General features: G+C 36.9%; 1 protein-coding gene and 1 pseudogene across 3 annotated transcripts in view; one reads left to right on the forward strand and one right to left on the reverse strand.

Annotated features, from left to right (window-relative positions):
• RSPO2 (R-spondin 2) overlaps positions 1-19,982 on the reverse strand; it is a 150,934-nt gene that overhangs the window by 93,588 nt on the left and 37,364 nt on the right. The gene's annotated exons all lie outside the window — the stretch shown is intronic.
• On the forward strand, positions 16,025-17,039 carry LOC134364147 (aminoacyl tRNA synthase complex-interacting multifunctional protein 1-like; annotated as a pseudogene).

Consider the following 19,982-nt stretch of genomic DNA (forward strand, 5'->3'; position numbering starts at 1 on the left):
GTTAATATCACAATCTTCAAATTCCTAAATTGTTTAATTGCTACCAAAAAAAACACCTTTCTTGAATCTACGTTATCTTGTATCATTCAGCAATTGAACAAAACTTAATTTGTTTAATGTAAAGAAAAACAAAACATTATTTGGCATAATATTTTTTATTTACTTAATTTACTATATCCTTAATTCATATTTATATTGTGCTAAAAGGGGACTTTTCTTAAATCTTGACAGAAAGCAAGAAGCAGTTTTAAGACAGACACACTGCATACCTCATTCCAGGGTGAACCTTTTAGAGGGTATGTATCTAGGAAAATAAAGGAATTAATACAAGCTATCATGACACATTCTTATATAAAGTATTGGGTTTACAAGAGAAGAATGCCTATCTTAATAATAAATGGCACTTGTAATAAATTCTTCTCACACTGTGGTATATTAACCAATATTTCCAAACCCCCCTTAGGTTAACACAAGAGACCTCAAGCAGCCAACTAGCTTAACTAGCACCACATCAAGTGAAACTAGGCCACACAGAAGTACTTTCCTACGTAAGAAACAAAACAATACATGTATGATTTCAATAGTTTAAGCTGTTCCAGCATTGGCTATAACTTACATCTTTCCAGACTTAGCAAAAATACAGACATTATCCAGGCCTAAGAAGTTTCATATTCAATAAGAATTAAATTTCTTTGTTCCTCTTTGCCAAACGTCTCAAAGTCTTAAATAGGAATGGAAAGGGGTTGGGATATGATAGAAAATCCAGATAAAGCATTGAAAATAAATGCATGTATAATCAAATACTAAGTTTTTTTTTTTTTTTCTGTGAAACACCCAGAATCTAAAAGTGCCAGTACTCTGAATTTCATTCCTTTATGATGTTTTAGTGAATTTGGCTTTTATATTAAATGATTCATATATTCCAGTGAAAAACTGGATGTGTGTTATTGCATATATGCTTAAAATCATTTTAAAACCAGACTGATAGCAGTACATTTAAATGTAGTCAATACACATTATTTTAAAGATAAATACAAAAGAAACGTATGTAGAAGCAAACTTGATAGAAGATTTATTACTTTATTTCTACTCCATGAACCTCATAGTCTCCATATATTCAAGTTGAACAAAATGAATTCAACTCAAAACTCAGTAAACTACCCAACCCCAATTCGTTAAAAAAAAAAAAAATACAACCCATACAACCCTTTCCCTTTTGTATTTTTATCTCCTGCAAAGCAGACCCACACTCATGGCAGGCTTTCTGTTTTGTAGGCTTCCCTCAGCCTTTCTGTCTGAGCCAATTATCAGTCACATGGTTGCACACTTTTATAAACTTTCCTCCGATGGTTTCTGTTTTTTATATTTCACTCGAATTAAGTTGGGTGAGAAAAGCCACAATTGCCACCTTTTAATTATTTTTTGTTGTCAGTCATACAATAATCAGTCATACAAACTACAACAGTATTCGCTAATGGTGCTCCTGTTCAAGATACAGCAGCCACATTTTTCTTGCAAATACGGTAGTCCTCCATGGGTATATAATGCTTTTCTCAAAATGTTCTTCAAAAGTGTAGACTTTGTGCTCTTTTTTATACTAGTAGGAGTAAGATTAGCAGGTAACCTATCATGTGTCAGACATTCCTAGTTGTCTACCTTCTTTCAGGACCCCAATTCTCCTCAGGGAGGCAACATGCTTGGCTGAAAAACTGATTTCCCAGGCCCTCCAGCAGTTAAGAGGCATTTGTTGCCTAACACTCCAGACAGGGACAAGGCATATGCTAGGGAGTCTCACTTGTTGTTTAAAAGAAACCAATAACTTTTCCAGAAGCCCTATCCAGGAGACTCTGCTGACATCTCAGAGACCAATCTCATCCTCTCACCATAGTCAGTGACTCTTACCAACCTGCTTTCTCCAAAGCATCCTTCACTCCACTTCACTCCCCCACATTTCCATCACCATATTTCTCCCTCCAGAACTTGGCCTGCTCCACCAGCCTACACGCTTTCATACCCCCAGCTCTCACATTCATCTAATCCATTCTCCACTAAGCTGTCAAAGGGATTACTTTGAAAATTAAGTTAAAATCCTATAACTTCTGTTGTTTAAAAAAATCTACAAATCTACTATGGTCTTCACTGCCTAAAGAACAAAGTCCAGTCTCATCTCGGAGCTACGTTTGATCCCTACACAAAACACCAGCCCTAAATTCTTGAGTTTTGGCTTCTGCCCTTCATCACCTATCCCTAGAACACCTTCACCCACCATGCCCTTAATTTTTCTAGTTATGTTCTGCTATGGGTTAAATGTGTCCCCCAAAAGTTTATGTACGGGAAACTTGACCATGATTGTAAGAGTTTTAAGGGGGTGAGAAATCCAATCATGGCATTTGAAAGGTGGGGCCTTTAAAAGGTGATTAGATCATGAAGACCACACCCTCATGAACAGATTAATCCACTGATTATTTAATGGGTGGTCAAGAGCATGTTTATAATGGCCTTTATTCTTTTTTTTAAAAGCAGCTGACTGGTTCAGGGATCTGAACCCTTGACCTTGCTGTTATAACACTGTGCTCTAACCAACTGAGCTAACCAGCCAGCCCTATGAAGGCTTTATAAGGAGAGCAAAGAAGAAGCAAGAAGTTTGAATCTTAGCTCTCTTGCTCAGCCCATTCTCACCATGTGACACTCTGTGTTGCTGTGGAGAGTCACCACTAAGGAAAAGGCCCTCACCAGACACATTCCCTGGACTTCGAACTTCCCAACCTCCAAAACTGTATTCATATCTTTATAAATTACCATGTTTCAGCTATCCTGTGATAAGCAACAGAAACAGACTAATACACTTTCTATTCATAATTCAAGACTCATATCAGGCTCTATTTCATTCATTCATTTATTCATCCAACAAACATTTATGATTACTGTGTCCTCCTACACACTAGAGACACAATGATGAGTAAAACTAATACAAAATTTCCTAACTTAAAAAAGGAATATGCAGATACACTCAGAAGCAGGCAAGAGAGCACTCCGAGGGTCCTAGGCAGGAGCCGAAGGCACCCCTCCTGTCTGGAAGCAGGCAAGAGAATATGTGGAAAATACCACTTTCACATGGGTGGCCCATCACAGCCACCACAGACACAGCTGCTGCAAAAGTGGCTCAATGCCACAGCAGTAGCCACAGCCACCATGCAGGTGGCCTGCCAGACACTCAACTGCATAACACAAGGAGAGTCACCAGTGGAGACTGTGGAAAGAGAACAGGACATCTCTCTCCTTAAAGCCCACACCAAAGTAACAGAAGAAGCAACTGCACTACCAGATGACCAGACACCAATATAGAGATACTAGAAATACAAAAACCTGAGAAAATATGACACCAACAAAAGAATACAGTAATTCTAAATATCAGATCCTATAGAGCAAGAAAACCCTTGAAATGACTAAAAAGGAATTCTGAGGAACAGTCTTAAGGAAACTCACTGAGGTACAAGAAGATTCAGACAACATAATGAAATGACAAAAAAAAAAAAATCCAGGATATGAAGGAGAAAATTTACAAAGTGTTTAATACCTTAAAAAAGAATGTAGAAGAACTCATGAAACTGAAAGATTCACTCAACAAAATAAAACACACAACCAATAGCTTAAGCAGCAGGCTAGAACAAGCAGAAGAAAGATTTCTGACCTTGAAGGTAGTCTTTTTGAAATAACCCAGGTGGACAAAAAAAGGTAAAAAGAATTTTAAAAAAAGAGAAAAATCAAAGAGAGCTAGCAGACAACCTTAAATGCACAAACATTCTAATCATGGGTGTTCCAGAAGGGGAGGAGAAAGGAAAAGGCATGAAAAACCTAGTCAACAAAATAATAATGGAAAAATTCCCAGATATAGGGAGAGACACACACTTTCAGATTCAGAAGGTTCAAAGATCCCCAAACAAATTCAATCCTAAAAGCAGCAACAGAAAGGTGTCAGATCACTATAAGAGAGCCCCTATCATACTAAAAGCAGTCTTCTCAACAGAAACTACAGACCAGAACAAAATGGGATTATGCATTCAAAATACTAAAAGAAAAAAACTGCCAGCCAAAGATACTATCCCCAGTACAGCTACCCTTCAGAAATGAGGGAAAAATAGTGTATTTTCCAGGCAAACAAAAACCACAGGAGTTCACATCCACACAACCAGCCCTGCAAGAAATCCTCAAGGAAATCCTGCACCTGGAATCTGAAAAATGATGATCACTGCCACAAAAACAAAAGAAAGAACAAAACCTGGTAAAAAACAAAAATGCAAACAAGAAAGAAAGAAGCCAAATCTTACCACCACAAAAAACCATAGTGACAATGTAATAATGCCCCTGCTTTATTTCTGATTTTAGTAATTTTGGTCTTTTTTCTTCATCAGTCTAGATAAGGGTTTGCAAAATTTCTGGTCTTTCTAAAGAATCAATTTTTGGTTTTGTTGATTTTCTGTATTGTTTTTGAATTCCCTATTTTATATATTTCTGTTGTAATCTCTGTTATTTCTTACTTTTATTTGCTTTTGGTTTAGTTTGCTCTTCTTTTTCTATTTTCTTAAGGTAGAAGTTTATATTACTGAATAGAGATTTTTATTTTTAATACAGGTGTTTACAAGTATAAATTTTCCTCTAAGTACTGCACAAGCCCTGTATCCCATAAATTCTGATATGTTGTGCTTTGATTTTTATCTCAAAGTACTCTTTAATTTCCCTGTGATTTTTCTTTTTACCTATTGTTTATTTAGGAGAGCGTTGTTTACTTTCCACATATCTGTGAATTTTTAAAAATTTCTTTGTTATTGTGGAGAGAGAACATATTTTCTACGATCTTAGTCTTTTTAAGACTTGTTTTGTGGCCAAAAATAAAATAAATAAGGAACATGCAATCTCCTCCAGAAGGCCTTCCCTGAGACTAACTACTTTTAAGGGCTAAAAGCCACTACAGTATCCCTTTGAGGCATGCTGCATTGTCTTCTAATACTACATCTGTCACATCATTATGAAATTATCCAGCTATTTGTATGTCCTCCTCAGTAGATAGTAAGCTCCCCAAAGGCAGGTATCACCTCCTTTACATTCTGATATGTCCAGAGTCCACCTCAGTGCTTGGCATTTAGTATAGACATTTGCTATTGTGCAAAAATATATTGCCAAAATGAAGTGCCTTTTCAATCAAATTTTAGCACATAGTCCTTTTACTTGGCTCCTTAGAAAATAAGATAAGGTTCCCAGCAGCCAGAAACATGTACTCTAATTTAACTAGATATGTGTCGCATGGTATACCAAATTCAGTGCAACATTAAATAATAAAGGTAAAATATCCCTAAGGTTTGATCTCAATTATTTTAAACAACCTTATGGCAATGTTGTATAGATCATTGATTTGAAAGACAAATCAGTTGTACTTCTTTACCAAATAAACCATTAAGTAATTTACTTAGAAAGTTCAAGTCATTGGGTTGTGTAAATAAGCTGATTTTTTTCTCCAAAGATTCCCCCTCGTCTGCTACCCTGAACTCCCACTTCCAGTTGGGTATCGGCTCGCTAGGTAAAATGAGCAGATTCCATAAATGAAAGCAAATAGTAATTTATTATAGTAGTAGTTCTTGTATATTTAAGTCCCTTTCCCTTTCAATCTAAAACATCAATTTAAGTTGAATGTAAAGGCTTCTCTCCCCTCCTAACAACATGTCTAAGAAATGTCTCATTCCTGAAAGCTTGGAATACATAGGGAAGGAGGGATGTGCTGATTCATCTTACACTTAAAGGATGAAGTTTTAGCTCTCTCCTTGTTTGGCCTTAATGGTCTCATTGTCAGTGGGCTCAGAAAGGAAAAATGACGGCTGCATCACTTCAGTATCAAAAGGGACCCTGCCTGAGAGAGACTACCAACCATGACAACTGCCCTAGGCTTTGTCAGTCCATTAACAAAAATCTCACAAATCATCCAGCTAACACCCAGTGAGCAGTATTTCCATTGTATCCTTCTGACACATGCTTTAGTCAGTCACCTCCCCACCATGCTATACTGTCTAAGCAGATTCCCAACAATGGAAGGAAAGGCTATTCTCCCCCTTTCTGTTAGTAGCAACAAAATTTACAAGTGATTTTCTTGAAGTCCCCACCCTTGCCTTTGGAGAGAAGAAACACCTCTCCCCAAGTCCCCAAACATGTAGGAGAGTTTTTGTGGGTGGAGGGGATATAAATACACGGAAAATGCCAGAAACTGATATTTTAGGTACTCTTAACACATGTGTAATTATGGAAAGTGGTCGATAAGTAAATTTGTTTGACTGCAGTAATTGTCTCATTATGTATATGCATATCAAAATATCATGTTGTACCCCATAAATATATGCAATAAAAAATAAGCTTAAAAAAATAACAGTAGTTGTATCTGGAGAAGGGCATTAAAAGGGAACGTGGGAAACATGAGGTTTTTTTCCCCTCTACAAAATAAGAAGATATTTGTGTATGATAAGTATAACTAAAATGAGAATTAGATAATATAGAGAGGAACGGAGGGAGGGATATTTATCAATTCCTTGTAATGAAAGACTCAATCAAGTTTTTAAATTAGACTCTCTTAGTATTGACATTACTATTTATGAATTTACTCTTTAGAAATAGTGAGAACAATTCCTCTTCATGGTTACTGCAAGGGCATAAAGTTATATGACTTTTGTCAAATACAGGAAATCCAGAATTGAGAAAAATGTCATTTTTAATTGAAAAGCATGCCACATTGCCCCCAGAGCCCATTCAAAAATGAAGCTTAGAAAGCACCAGCTTCTGGTTAAAGTCAATCAGCCCAGAAACAATAGTGTCTTTGTCAAGGAAACCCAAGTTCAAGTGCATAAGGATCAGATAAAACACAACACATGGCATCTGAACTAAAATGATATGCTTTGATTTTAGATTAAAAGTTAAGAAACCAGCAGAATGTGAACACAAGAGAAAGGATGTACAAATAAAATTAAGATTGGCTTCCTCTTAGGTGGCGACAGTTGAACAGAAAAGTGGTAATACTGAGAGTATTGCAGAGCAGTCCTGTAAACATCTTTATTTGTAAGTCTACAAAACATATATGACTCTATTTAATAGGACATTCTCTTATGGTCACAGGTAATAGATATTAAATAACTAAGTGTTTAGAAAATATATTGTCTTTAAGACTACTACTAATAAAAGCACAATTATTAATTTGGAAAAGCACACTGCCATGCTTGTGATCTTTAAGGCCTATATCTTGTACAGGGAGGAGGAAGTGGTGGATGGAAGGAGTTATGTAGAGTTGTGTCTCAATTACGGCTACAAAACCAGTTACCCAAATTCTTTTAGAACCTCTCCTTAGAAGCTCCTCAGATTACCTAAGATAATAAAAAGTCAGGAAGCATAAGGGCTCTTTTGACCACACATTAAACATGAATTAAATCACTGAAATTTCGTGGTGTATAGTCCCTGTATGGTGTGTTTTTGTGTTTAAAAGTAGGAGAATTTAACAATTTTATACACTGAGAATACTTCTGAAGGAAGAAAAACAAGTTAACACATATATAACTCCAAAATTCTCTCCAAAGATAACTTGAAAAAAGTTGGATTGAGTTGCTTCCATAAAATAAAAATTGTATTAATCTGAAAATATTTGCACAAAATATCAAAATTTTCACAAAATTTTTTGCAGTTTGTGCCTACAAAATAACGAAAGCAACCTAAATGCCCATATACAGGAGAGTAATTCGATAAATTATGGTATATACATGCACCAGAGCACAATGAAGCCAACAGAATGTTAAAAAAAAAAAAAAAAAAAAAAAGAGGAAGAGATCTAAATTGATGTGGAATTATTTCCAAGATACACTGTTAAGTAAAAAAGCAAAGTGCAAACAAATATCTAATATGTGTCACCTTTGAACCAAAAGAGAAATAAAAATATATGCCTATCCACTCATTTGTGCAAAAAGATACATAAGATGAATAAACCAGAAACTATGAGACTGATTACCTATAGTAGGCTGGTGGAAGTAGAATGGAAGAGACAGGGGAATAGGGTGGAAAGGACAGAGTAAAAGAAGTATGCACATCCCTTTTCATAGTGTTCCAGTCTTCAGAGTCATGTTAATATTTGACATACTCAACAAATAAATCAAAACAAAAATGAGGAAAAGGGAATTCAAAATGGAACCAAAACAGAAACAAACCTATGTGTATATATGTGTGTTCACACACACACTTTCTAGCTTTGTTTGCTGAGAAGACCTAAAAGTAATGATACCTTAATAGCAATGAGCATACCTAGCATCCAGATTGTTTTCTAAATACCATTTCTCCACTATGAGGAGGTCCTTGGAGAAATACTCCAAGGCTATGGAAATGCTCCTATGCAAAGGCTAGGGCAGGGAAAACACAAAAGCCACCGAGGATATGTTGTGCCAGAAAGCAAAAAAGTGTTCCAAGAATGATGGGAATATGTCAAAAAGAAGTTTAAAGGAGCACCCAGTGTCCCATATCCAATCTTGGGCAATTTGAGCAACAGAATAAACAGTGACAGGAAGAGACTATAATCCATAGAAGAAAATAACTGCTATAAATAAATAGGGAGAAGGGAAAGTTCCTCCTTGCAGTAGAATTCCAGTTAATGAATATAGAATAAATGAAGAATTAGAAGATGATCACTTGGAAATTACCACAGTTTCAGGCATTAGCTAAAACTATTGAATAAACGTACAATGAGAAACAAGATTTTATATAGTATCAATGTATCTCCCACAAGATATTTGTTTCAAAGTTTACAGACAAGAAAACAATGTAGGTTTGCATCCAGCCTGCTGATGACCGAGGCTCCACAGAAGCCCCTCAAGTTCCCAAGCCAGGGAGCGGGGGATGAGGGTCTCAGCCATGTCCCCCCGCCCTCCACAACCAGGCCAGCCCCACCACCCCGGACTCCCACCTCTGTCCCCCCATCCCCTCCTCCTCTCCTCCTCTCCCTCCCACTGCTCTGCAACATCTCAGAACATAAATAACAATAATACTAATGATAAAGACAGAAAGAAAGAAAACTTAATGTGGTAATCAAAGTTAATATCACTAGAAACAGAACAGGTCAGTAGCATGTGCTTCCTGCTATGATGCAAAAGAACACATCGCTTCCATTGTATCCTTGGTAAAAATGAAGAACTTCAATCTAATCGTGAAGAAACGTAAGACAATCTCAAACTGAGGAGTACTGTACAGAATATTTGGCCAGTTTTCTTCAAATGTCAAGGTCATAAAAGACAAAGAATGGCTGAATAACTGACCCACATTAAAGGTGAATAAAGAAGCATGACAACTAAATGCAATGTATGATCCCGGATTGGATCTGAAACAATTTTTCTTTTATTACAAAAACACTAGTGCAAAAATCAGCAAAATTTTAGGAAGTTCTATAGACTAGATAACAGTATTATATCAGTTTTAGTTTCTTTAATAAATGCACTGTGGTTACAAATGAGAAGCCTTTCGTTTTAGGAAATACACACACTGAAGATTTGAGGCAAAAAGAATCATGTCTCCAACTTGCAAAATTTTAGAAAAATAGATAAACAGATGATATGATGTAGCAAGTGTGAAGTGTGGTAAAATATTAAATTTGAGGAATCTGAGTAAAAGGTATACAGGAATTCTTTGCACAATTTAACTTCTCCACAAGCCTGAAAAGATTTCAATATAAAAAGTTAATCAATGTAGTCAATCCAAGTTTAGGCAGGAGAAACAATACAAATCCATCTCAAAATAATTAAAATTATAATTAATACAAAGTAGTTTTTGAAACTGTTTCTGGTTTTTCCAAATAACCAGATCTCTACATCACTTCTATATTTCCTAGAACTTCTGAATAAATCATATCAACCTCTGATATTTCTTAGATAATAAGGTTTGTTACATAAAAGACAAACATGTCCAAACATACTGTGTTTTCCTCTTTGTATTCCCAGTGGAGAAATTTATCCACGTGATTAACTCATTGACAAATAATAAATGAAAGACACCGCCTAAATGATTAAACAGATAACATTTACATCTTGTTCATCCAGTTTATTAGTTCAGAGCTAACAACAAACTACCAGACAAACTTTATTACCCTGTGGGCTTTGCCAAATGAACTGTCAATCTGGTAGAATGACCAGATATGCCTGAACATTCAATAATTTCAAGGAACTTACTGGAAATGATCTTTCATTACAAAGGCATTTTTATTTGGGAAAATACAAGAGTAGAGAGCTTGCATTTAAAAAAAAAATATATAGGAGTTCAATTATAACAACACTACCCATTACATTAAATTAAATCAACACTACCCCTTAGAATGGACATATCAGGAAAGATATAGTTTGAGGGATCAAATTCTAAACAATTCTTTTCAGAGTCTATTAGGAACAATAAAAAGAGATCACATTTATTTTCTTTTAGGATTTCATCCTTCGGAATCCATTTTGATATTTTATTTCACTCTTTAATATGTTCTCATCTGGTTTTATATCCAACAGTCCATAAGCTCTCTTCTATGCGTTTACCTAGTCTAAAATTCAGTGTAACCCTCATATACCTCAAAAGTCTTCAGTGGTTCCCAGTGTCTCTTTATAGCCTTTGACCTTTCACCTTTAATTTTCAGCCTAGTGGTTGTGTAACGATCTATATCAAAGAGCCCAGTCTGACTTTGGCCTGTCATACATTAGCCATTCTATATTCTCCACCACGCAACAGAGTTCCAGTTTCCTAGGTGATACGCAGGAGACCAATCATCCAGATTGCTAAGGACTGAGTTTCCCATGATGAGAGATTTTCAGTGCTGAAACCCAGAAAGTCTCAGGAACCAGGACATTTGGTCACCCTCGCTCTGTGTCCTAGCAACTGACTTCCTTGACTCCCCAAATGGTCCTCTGCTTCTAATATCACTTTCTCTGCTTCATCTTGCTGCTGTCATCTCACTTACCCAAGTGAAAATTGTTCAAGAATGTGTCCAGATGCCTTCTCCTCTGTCAAACACTTCCTTTTCTCCAATCCTGAAAGTAATCTCTCTTCACTGTAAACTCCAAAGCAACTTAACTGTTCTCCCCCTTGTGTCACTTGCTGTATGTCAGGCAGGAGAAGGAAGGACATTCACTACCCATTCCTGATATTTCTTTCCTCATGGGGGACATCTATTCACATCTAAAATATTCTCCTCCTCCCTAATTCTTTTCCAAAAAAGGGGAAGAGAGATCTGTTATGGGAATCTGGGACAAGGAATTTGTGCATTGCAGACTAACACCCTCCCCCATCATTTCTTCTTTGGAATTTGCTTGCCATTCCTAAAGTGTTGCAGAAGCAGGTCTCCACATGGAGTCATCTGCACTGTCTGTGCCTCGCTGGACCAGCCCATCTGAATCAAGGTATGGGATTAGGAAGTTCATTTTTGCAGTATTCCAAAGCTGTACTCTTTCTTATCAGCATTACCGGTAACAAAAATAATAATCTGTCATCTGAAGATCCTGACGCCTTATCATTCATAACTTGGGCAGGTAGGAAGAATGCTATTTATTGACTACCTTATCCTCTAAACTGTACGATCCTATAACTAGGCTTGTATCACCGCCATAGCACATTGTATGTTCCCCTGCCCATAGCAACTGCTCATAACTGAGTGAGAAAATACAAATATCTCACTATTGACATTTTTTAAAAATCATGGCATAGTGGAATCAGTTCAAATCCTGGTGTTGGTACTTACAAGAGCAAAGTGATCTTGGATAAGTCTCTTAACATCTGAGTCCCAATTTTTTTCACCTAACAGATTCTCTAAAGCAGGGGTCAGCAAACTACGGCCTACCACTTTTTATTGTTGCTGTTTTAAATAAAATGTTATCAAAACACAACTATTTTCATTCCTTTACATAACATCTGTGACTGCTTTTGCAGTACAACAGCAGAACTGAGGAGTTACTACAGAGATCTTATGAGCTGCAAAACCTAAAATATTTACTCTCTGGCCCTTTACAGACAAAGTTTGCCAGCCCCTCTTGTAAGGATTGTTGAGAGGATTACAAATAAGATGCTATTTGCTGTTAGTGCAAACAATAAGCAGCTCTAATCAATTTACATACCATGGCAATATTTAAAGTAATATTTTTAAAAGAAAATTCCTTTGGGCCTACAAAATAGATAGCTAAGGACAGCTAAGACACTCTACACTCAAATATTCTACACCTAAAATAGAGAGGAAAAAACAGCCCACAAGCATCATCGTTTTTAAGTTGCCACAAATTTGGAGGCTCAGGAAGCATTACCTACCACAAAACTCTTCACTGCAAAGCATCTACAAGACAACATTTATCACAGTGTTTGCAAGAAAAACAATGACTCAAGAGAAATGGAAGACATGCCAAACATTTTTTCCACTAAAAGGAATCCTGAAATAGAACTTGAGCAACAAGTATATTTACATATTTAATATTCTTTAATGGGTGAGAGTAGAGGGTACTGATGGGAGGTATTCCAGCTTGAAATGAGTCATGAAAACGATTGTCTGACCAATACATTGTAATAATTCTTCTGCTAATTAACTTTGATACTTTTAACATTGTGTTAAGTGCCAGGGATCAAAGACAGTACCTGTCCTTGTAGAGTTCATAATCTAGTAAGGAACACAAGCATGCATTTAAAGGGTTACCTAAATTCTACTAGCTGGAGTTCAAAACACTTTTTTTTTTTAAACCAGAAATGACCCCTCTCACCTTTTCTCAGCTCCATGTCAGTTTCGGTTGGTAACCGGGGATGGAGGGAGGAGTTTTGCAAGACAGGGTCCTGGGACAGGTAAGAAGGCAAGACAGCTAGGCATGTGATCTTAACCAGCCCTTCAAACTGGATTTCAATTCCAGAAGTTAGAAGAGTAAGGAATCATAGCTGGATGATCTGGTAGAGGACACATTCTGTTAGAGAGAACCAAGCAGTATTCATTTGTATAACCAAAGTCCAGCTTAGAGTTTGGGAGTGTGCCAGGGTCTCCATCTCTGCATGGAAGCCAGCATGGCCCTGATGTTAGCAAATTGAAAAGCTTCAGAAGCCAGAGTCTTTGGTCCTGCCTGCCAAATACCTGTACTGTCATAAAAGTGACCATAGTGAGGCTCCCCCAAATGACTTCATGAAGCACAGAATTGACTGATGGCTGTCTAAGCAAGGGAGGAAAGCCATGATGGATGTCGTATGGTGACCACATAGCATGTCCAGAAACTACTGGGAAATTGACTGAGAGTGGAACCCACAGTCTAACCATTCCTCTACTGGCTTAAATATGCCCTACCAATTTAGGATACATATGAAAATAAAACCAATATGATATGGTAAATGCTATGATAAAGGTATATATAAAATCTTATGGGTCAGAGGAAGGGCTCCTAATCCAGCTAATTGAAGCAAGTCAGAAAGAACTGAGGAAGCCCAATTATAAAAAGAAAAGCCATTCCTTGTTATGAAATGGTTCTTTTTTACATTTCTATCAATGATTCAGTTTGCCTCTTTCTGAAGGTATAGTATTACAATAGTATATGCTTTTATCAAATATATCCAACATTCATTGAAATCACTGTATGGTGTTCAAGGTCCCTGAAAAATTGGCAAGTATATTGCTTCTGATTATTATACTCCTGTGTTAATATTCTTTCAGGATCAAGATGACCATTCTATACGACCAGGGAGAGAAACAGAGTTTACCACTGACTGACTTCTTTCAGGCTCAACCAATTCCACTGTTAAATTATTCTTATATCTCACAGAATACGTGTCTAAGTTACATTTCCAAACTGGAACAAACATAACTTGAACCAGTCTATTTGTAAGCTATGGTGTTATAGGCTTGAACCTACCACCAGATTCATCTTCCTTCAAAAAAAGGCTATAAAGAGGGTACTTAAAAGATCCCGAAGATCTTGCATCACTAATGGATCACCATTACACGGTGCAGAAAACTTGACTCAGGAAGTTATAAGGGTAAACAGATGAAATCCATTAGGAGTGTTCCTTTCTTGTGGTATAACTAAATGGTCTTATTATGCTACTAACTTTAAACAAAAAGTTGTAATGTTTATTACTGATTATTGAAAACACTATGCATGTCAGGTACTTTGAAAATTTCACAAAGTAGGCTGTCAATCTTTTTTTTTTAAAGATTAAACTTATGTTTGCAAAAGCTCTTTCAGGATAAGAGGAATATAAGTGTTAGGTGTTACAAGGGTGAGGAAAAAAATAACATTTTAAAAAATCAAGATGAAATAAATCAAGATGAAAACTTCATTGAAAATTCAAGATCAACCATGAATGAATATAAAAACAATGTTTACTAATACAGGGAATGTTAAAGACTAAAGTTTTGGTGAGTGGTGAGTGTGTGTGTGTGTGTGTGTGTGTGTGTGTGTGTGTGTGTGTGTGTGTGTGTGTGTGTGTGTGTGTGTGTGTGTGAGAGTGTGTGTGTGTGAGAGAGTGTGTATATTTCTCTCCACAAATGGAGAAGGAAAAAAAGTAACCTTGTAGCAGGAGACACATCAATCTGCTGAGGTTATAAGTAATCTTTTGGAGGCAGTGACTAGCTTCCTCTACTTCTGGCACAAGTAGAAAAGAGGAGAAAGGTGATGGAATAGAATAGGTTTGGTGCCCCACACCATGCCAGTAACACAATTGGCCCAGCAGCTGCAATGGTGGCTTAAATTGGCAGAGAACAGAGGGGAGAGGGGAAGGAGTAGAGGTGGTCACCCCATACACCAACCCACAGCTAGTATAGGTTGTAGCCTTAGCCCAGGAATGACTGGACCACAGGCATATAGACCAAATACAAGTTCTTATTCCATCCTGCCTCTCAAACTCAACAGCTTCAGCAAAATGTCTTTGAACATTCTTGTGTTAGTTCTAAAATTAAGATGAAAGCAAATGAAAAGAATAGGAAAGGAAAGCAAAGGAGAGGAAGTTATAAAAGAAAACATCAAGCCAATCAAATTTAGGCCTTACTATTCATAGCCATAAATATTTAATAACATACATAGTCCCTATATGGTCCATCCTCTGAGAACCCACTCATTCATCTTTGTTCCCATAAATGATGAACTCCTAAGAGTAGACACACTTAAATTTTTATCACTGTCACCTTAATACAGTTTCCGGTACATGAAGGTTAATGTAGTTTTTATAAATGAACAAATGGTTTTACTCATCTTCCAAATCAATAGTTCCGATTTCTATTCTGTGTCCTAGCCACATATCCTACATGTTTACTGAATCTTTCGCCCTTGGCTAACTAAGATTTCAAAGTTAAGATACTGGAATAAAAATCAACCTCCCTTTCATGTCTCTTTTCAGAAGCATAATAAGCATCTACTTGTACACTGCAGCACAAACTCTTGATCACCACCTTCTTTCATTTCCCAGACCCAGTAGGTCACCAAGTTGAAAGGATATCTCTAAACCTTTCTAGCATCTCCTCTTGGCACCCAATGCCATGACCCTAGCCCAGCTGCTAATGAACTTGTGGCTGGATTACAGCAAGAACTTCTAGGTGGCCTCCCCGATTCCAGCTTCCTCTCCTCCAAATCATTAAACTTCCCCATGCCCCACCTTCATCCTCCCTCAGAAGACAGGTATGCCTCGAAGGCTGGTGTCATGTCTTATTCGATTCAGAGTGTCCTTTCACATATTTGCAATAAAAATATTCATTTACTCCCCAGAGACTGAGGTGCTCCATAGCATTAATTTCTGTTTAAATTAATCCTCTTTGGAGTCACTGGATTATTTTCTTTAAGTATAGCCTTATAAATCTTTGTGATCACAAGGGAACTGATAGCTTACTCCTTAAGATGCAGCTCTTGCTATGGAGTTTTACAATTCACCTGCTTACTGTGTTTCCCAGACTCTTGTTAATGTTTAAAAAAATAAGATTGTCCTGCTTGCAACTGGCTGTGGCTACCTGGAAACCTCTGTCCATCCCTTCCTAATTTTCTACCGGTTCTTGGCAAGAATGGCAACCAATCATGTCGTTCTGATGAGACTGGAACAGAAGGATGCAGAGGCAGATCAAATCATGGGATATCTTAAGCAGCAAGTTGCTCTTTTTAAGGAGAAAGCAATTTTGCAGGCAACTTCAAGAGAAGAAACTGAGTTGAAAATACTAAACTGAAGAAAGAAATTGAAGAACTGAAGCAAGAGCAAATTCAGGTAGAAATTCAAAATAGAGTGAAACACACACCATTCTCATCTGGTACTCCATTTGCAAGTTAATTCTATGGTTTCTGAAGATGTGACACAGTCTACATTCATAACAACCATATTTTCTAGTGTGAAAAAACAGATAAAAGGAGGAAGAGAAGAAAAGAATAGAAGGTGAAGGAGAAAATTGAAAAGAAAGGAGAGAAGAAAAAACAGCTATTAGTAGATAGAAGTGCCGAATGTAAGCCAATAGATGTTTCTTGTCTGGATCTTCTAAACTGTGGTTGCATCATTACTGCCCGAAAACATCCTGATGCAGATTCTTTGTATGTAGAAATAGTAGATTTTGGAGAAACAGCCCCAGGAACAGTTGTCAGTGGCCTGCTGAATCACGTTTGCAAAATTGGATGGCATTTTTACTTTGTAACCTGAAACATACAAACATGAGGGGAATACTATCCCAAGCAATGGTGACATGTACCAGTTCTTCAGTGACAGTTGAAGTCTTGTTCTCCTAGAGGGTGTGTTCCTAGAGACAGACATACATTTGATGCTTTCCCTAGACAGCCTGACAAGGAGCTGAATCCTAAGAAGATTTGGGAGCAGATTCAGCCTGTTCTTTATGATGAATGTGCAACTACATATAAAAAGCTCTCTTTGAGGTAAAAGGAAAGGTAGTGTGGAGCACTCAAACCATGACCAAGAGTGGCATCAAATCAAATAAAATTCTTCCATTACTGAAATACACTGGAGAAAACTTTAATAATAAAAGGGAATATCCTTGTCACCTGTACCTAAAATAAATAAAATAAACTAAGATGAAGTAAAGGGGGCTGGTTGCACTTGGTGCTGGTGGCTCTGTGTGTAAAGAAAGGCACAAGAAGCAAAGCAATGCAACACCAAGTTGTACGTTCTTTATGCAATTCCATCATATCTGGAAAGCTAAAAACTACAAGCCACTGGCAACACCCATCGCTGAGTCACTGTATTCTTTGTGTGCATTTTTCTAAGAGCAATCAAAACGGTAATTGCAGGGCTAACTTTAGAAAATGAAATCATTGCATCTGCACTGACATGGAATGCAATGTGACAAGTAATCTCTCGTTACACCAGAAACTGTGGTTTACATTGTTTAAAAAGTGCATCGGATCGCTCATTCTCAGGGGATAGATCACAGTGCTCCTTAAGGACAGAAAATTGAGAGAAAGTATTAGTTCTTTCCACAAAATACTTAAGAAATCCCATGAGGTTCTGTTTTTTGGGTTTTTTTTTTTTTTTAATCCTGTCTTGTTCTAACTATATCAGAAAGTGTTCTTGAAGAATGTCTTTAAAATGTCCTTTTTCATAAACGAGGATCCTGATTCAAATAAACTATAAAAAGAAGCATTTTTGAGGCAAGCTGAGAAATTTGGTTGTGGTGGGTGTTCAGTAATACTGAGGAATTCCTGTTAAGTTTGATAAGCATGATGCTAGTTATAAAGGAATAACATCTTATAAATAATGAAGTGTGTCAAAGTAAAGCACATGATATTGGAGATTTGCTTAAAAATGCTTCAGCAGAGACAAAAGAGAAAGGACAGATGAAGCATGTATACAATCATCTGAAGTGTTGAGTCTGAGTGATAGGTGTAGGTGGTATCCTCTGTTTGTGGTCCAACTGAAATTTTATAATAAAAAAATCTAACTGTCTGTTTCCCCCTTTATTTAGGACTCAGTGTAACAATTGCCAAGGCCCAGACAAGAAGGTATGGGGCCACAGTAGCATCAAAGGAAGAGGAAGATTTTGCTGTGCCCAGGCTGTAGGCAAACCTGTGTAAAAATCAACCCTGCCAGGGCCAGCCTGTGAAGTATGCTAAACATCAAGTCTAGAAAAGAGGTACGTGTGTGCACAGAACACGTCATCTTGTGATAACCTCACCTGACCAGTCAGACTCCTACTCAGAACCAAAGTTTTATTTTCTTCATGTTTTTTTTCTGAAATTACCAATTTTTACCCCCTAGTGTCGTTTTGCCTTTCTATCATAACCCATAAATGTTTTACATTAAATAACTGAAGTCCATTGAAAGCTCCCTCCAGGGAAATTCATCTTCCAAGATTTGACCTATTATATAGTAGGGAGAGGGGGAAAAAAGGGACAAGGAGATTGGGTCCTTTTTGAAGAAAACTATATAATGGAGACAAAAAGACATATGGATACCTGAGTATCTAGCAGTAGCAATAGAACTTTAGGAAGCTAAACATCGTTATACTGTTATTTTCAAATCACTATCTCTCATAGCTCCTTTTTGGTATAAGTAAAGCATCAGATAAATACAAGTTAAAGATTTGCTGACACAGTCATGTGCTGCATAATAACATTTCAGTCAATGAAAACCACATATATGTCGGTGACCATACCACATAGCCTAGGTGCGTAGTAGGCTATACCATCGAGGTTTGTGCAAATAGCCTCTGATTTCTCAGAAACAGTAGCATTTTATTTTATTTCTCAGAAACTATCCCCATTGTTAAGCTGTGCATCACTGTACTTCCTACTGAGTTTCAACTAATTCGCGTTTCCTTACTATATTTAGTATTACCTTTGAGTACGAATTAGTATTACAGACACAATTGTAGTGTCCACGCCAATAACACAAAGTTTATAATGTTTCTCTCCCCCTAAGTCTTAAACTTTTGTGATTCCTGGACACAAAGACTGAGCTTGCCCCCAGAGTACCAGTTTTTCTGAATTGGGGACCAGGCTCATGTGTCACTAAATGCTCCCCTGGGGATTCTCATCATCAGGTTTAGGATGACAAAGTCCACCCATGTGGTGGTTAATGTAAACATTTTTCTTGATTTTGTTAAATACGTTACAAAAAGACACAGAGGCATTCTGTAAATCTGTACATATTGTCATCTAAGTATTACAAAGCAACTTTAAGAACTTTGTATGAAAATCCAACCTATTTTATTTTAAAAAGAAACTTGGTAGAAATTAACAATTAACATTTCCTTCATACCAAGTAAACCACCACTGGCCCCTTGCTATCCTTGCAGATCTTAGTAAAACAAAGAAAACAAAACCAAAAAAAAAAAAAAAGAAACCCACGTCATATTATTAATATGTGCTAACATCTATAGCAAAAGATGCTCTCTGCCCCCTCCATAAAACTCTGGCCATCTTTCAAGATTCAGTTCCTATGACACCCTTCTCTGTCAAGATCTCACGCATTGGTCTTCTCCAGAGAAGCCTGTGGCATGTCGTAGATACCCATGTCAAAAGCACTTTTCAACATTAGGCTATACATTTACCACCTTATAGCACAAATTGAGCATCCCCAAAACAAAGACAATGTGTTATTTGTCCTCATATTACCATCACCTAGGAAGTATCTGGTAAGTGCTTTGTTCAGTATCTACTAGGCATCACAGAAATTATTACCTATATTATTGAATGGCTTAAATAATTAAGTTGGTTGATCAGTACCCTGGTGTATATAACAACAAAACAAATACAAGGCTAGATTCCAAAACTTTCCCTGATATTTTCATTCATTCTGTCTTTCACTCTGCTCCATATTTTAAGAGTTTCTATATCTCAGTGAATTTTATCCTCATATATTAAAACCACAGTGCTTTAGTAATTTGGGAAGTAAATTAGAAACTACATGTTCTAATACCTCCCCCTTTGACTTGCAGCAATTCCTCATTGCTTAATAATAGTAATATTAATTGCCAGCACTTGAGAATGCACTATATGCTG

This window comes from Cynocephalus volans, chromosome 15, assembly GCF_027409185.1.
Source record: "Cynocephalus volans isolate mCynVol1 chromosome 15, mCynVol1.pri, whole genome shotgun sequence".
Taxonomy (NCBI): Eukaryota; Metazoa; Chordata; class Mammalia; order Dermoptera; family Cynocephalidae; genus Cynocephalus; species Cynocephalus volans.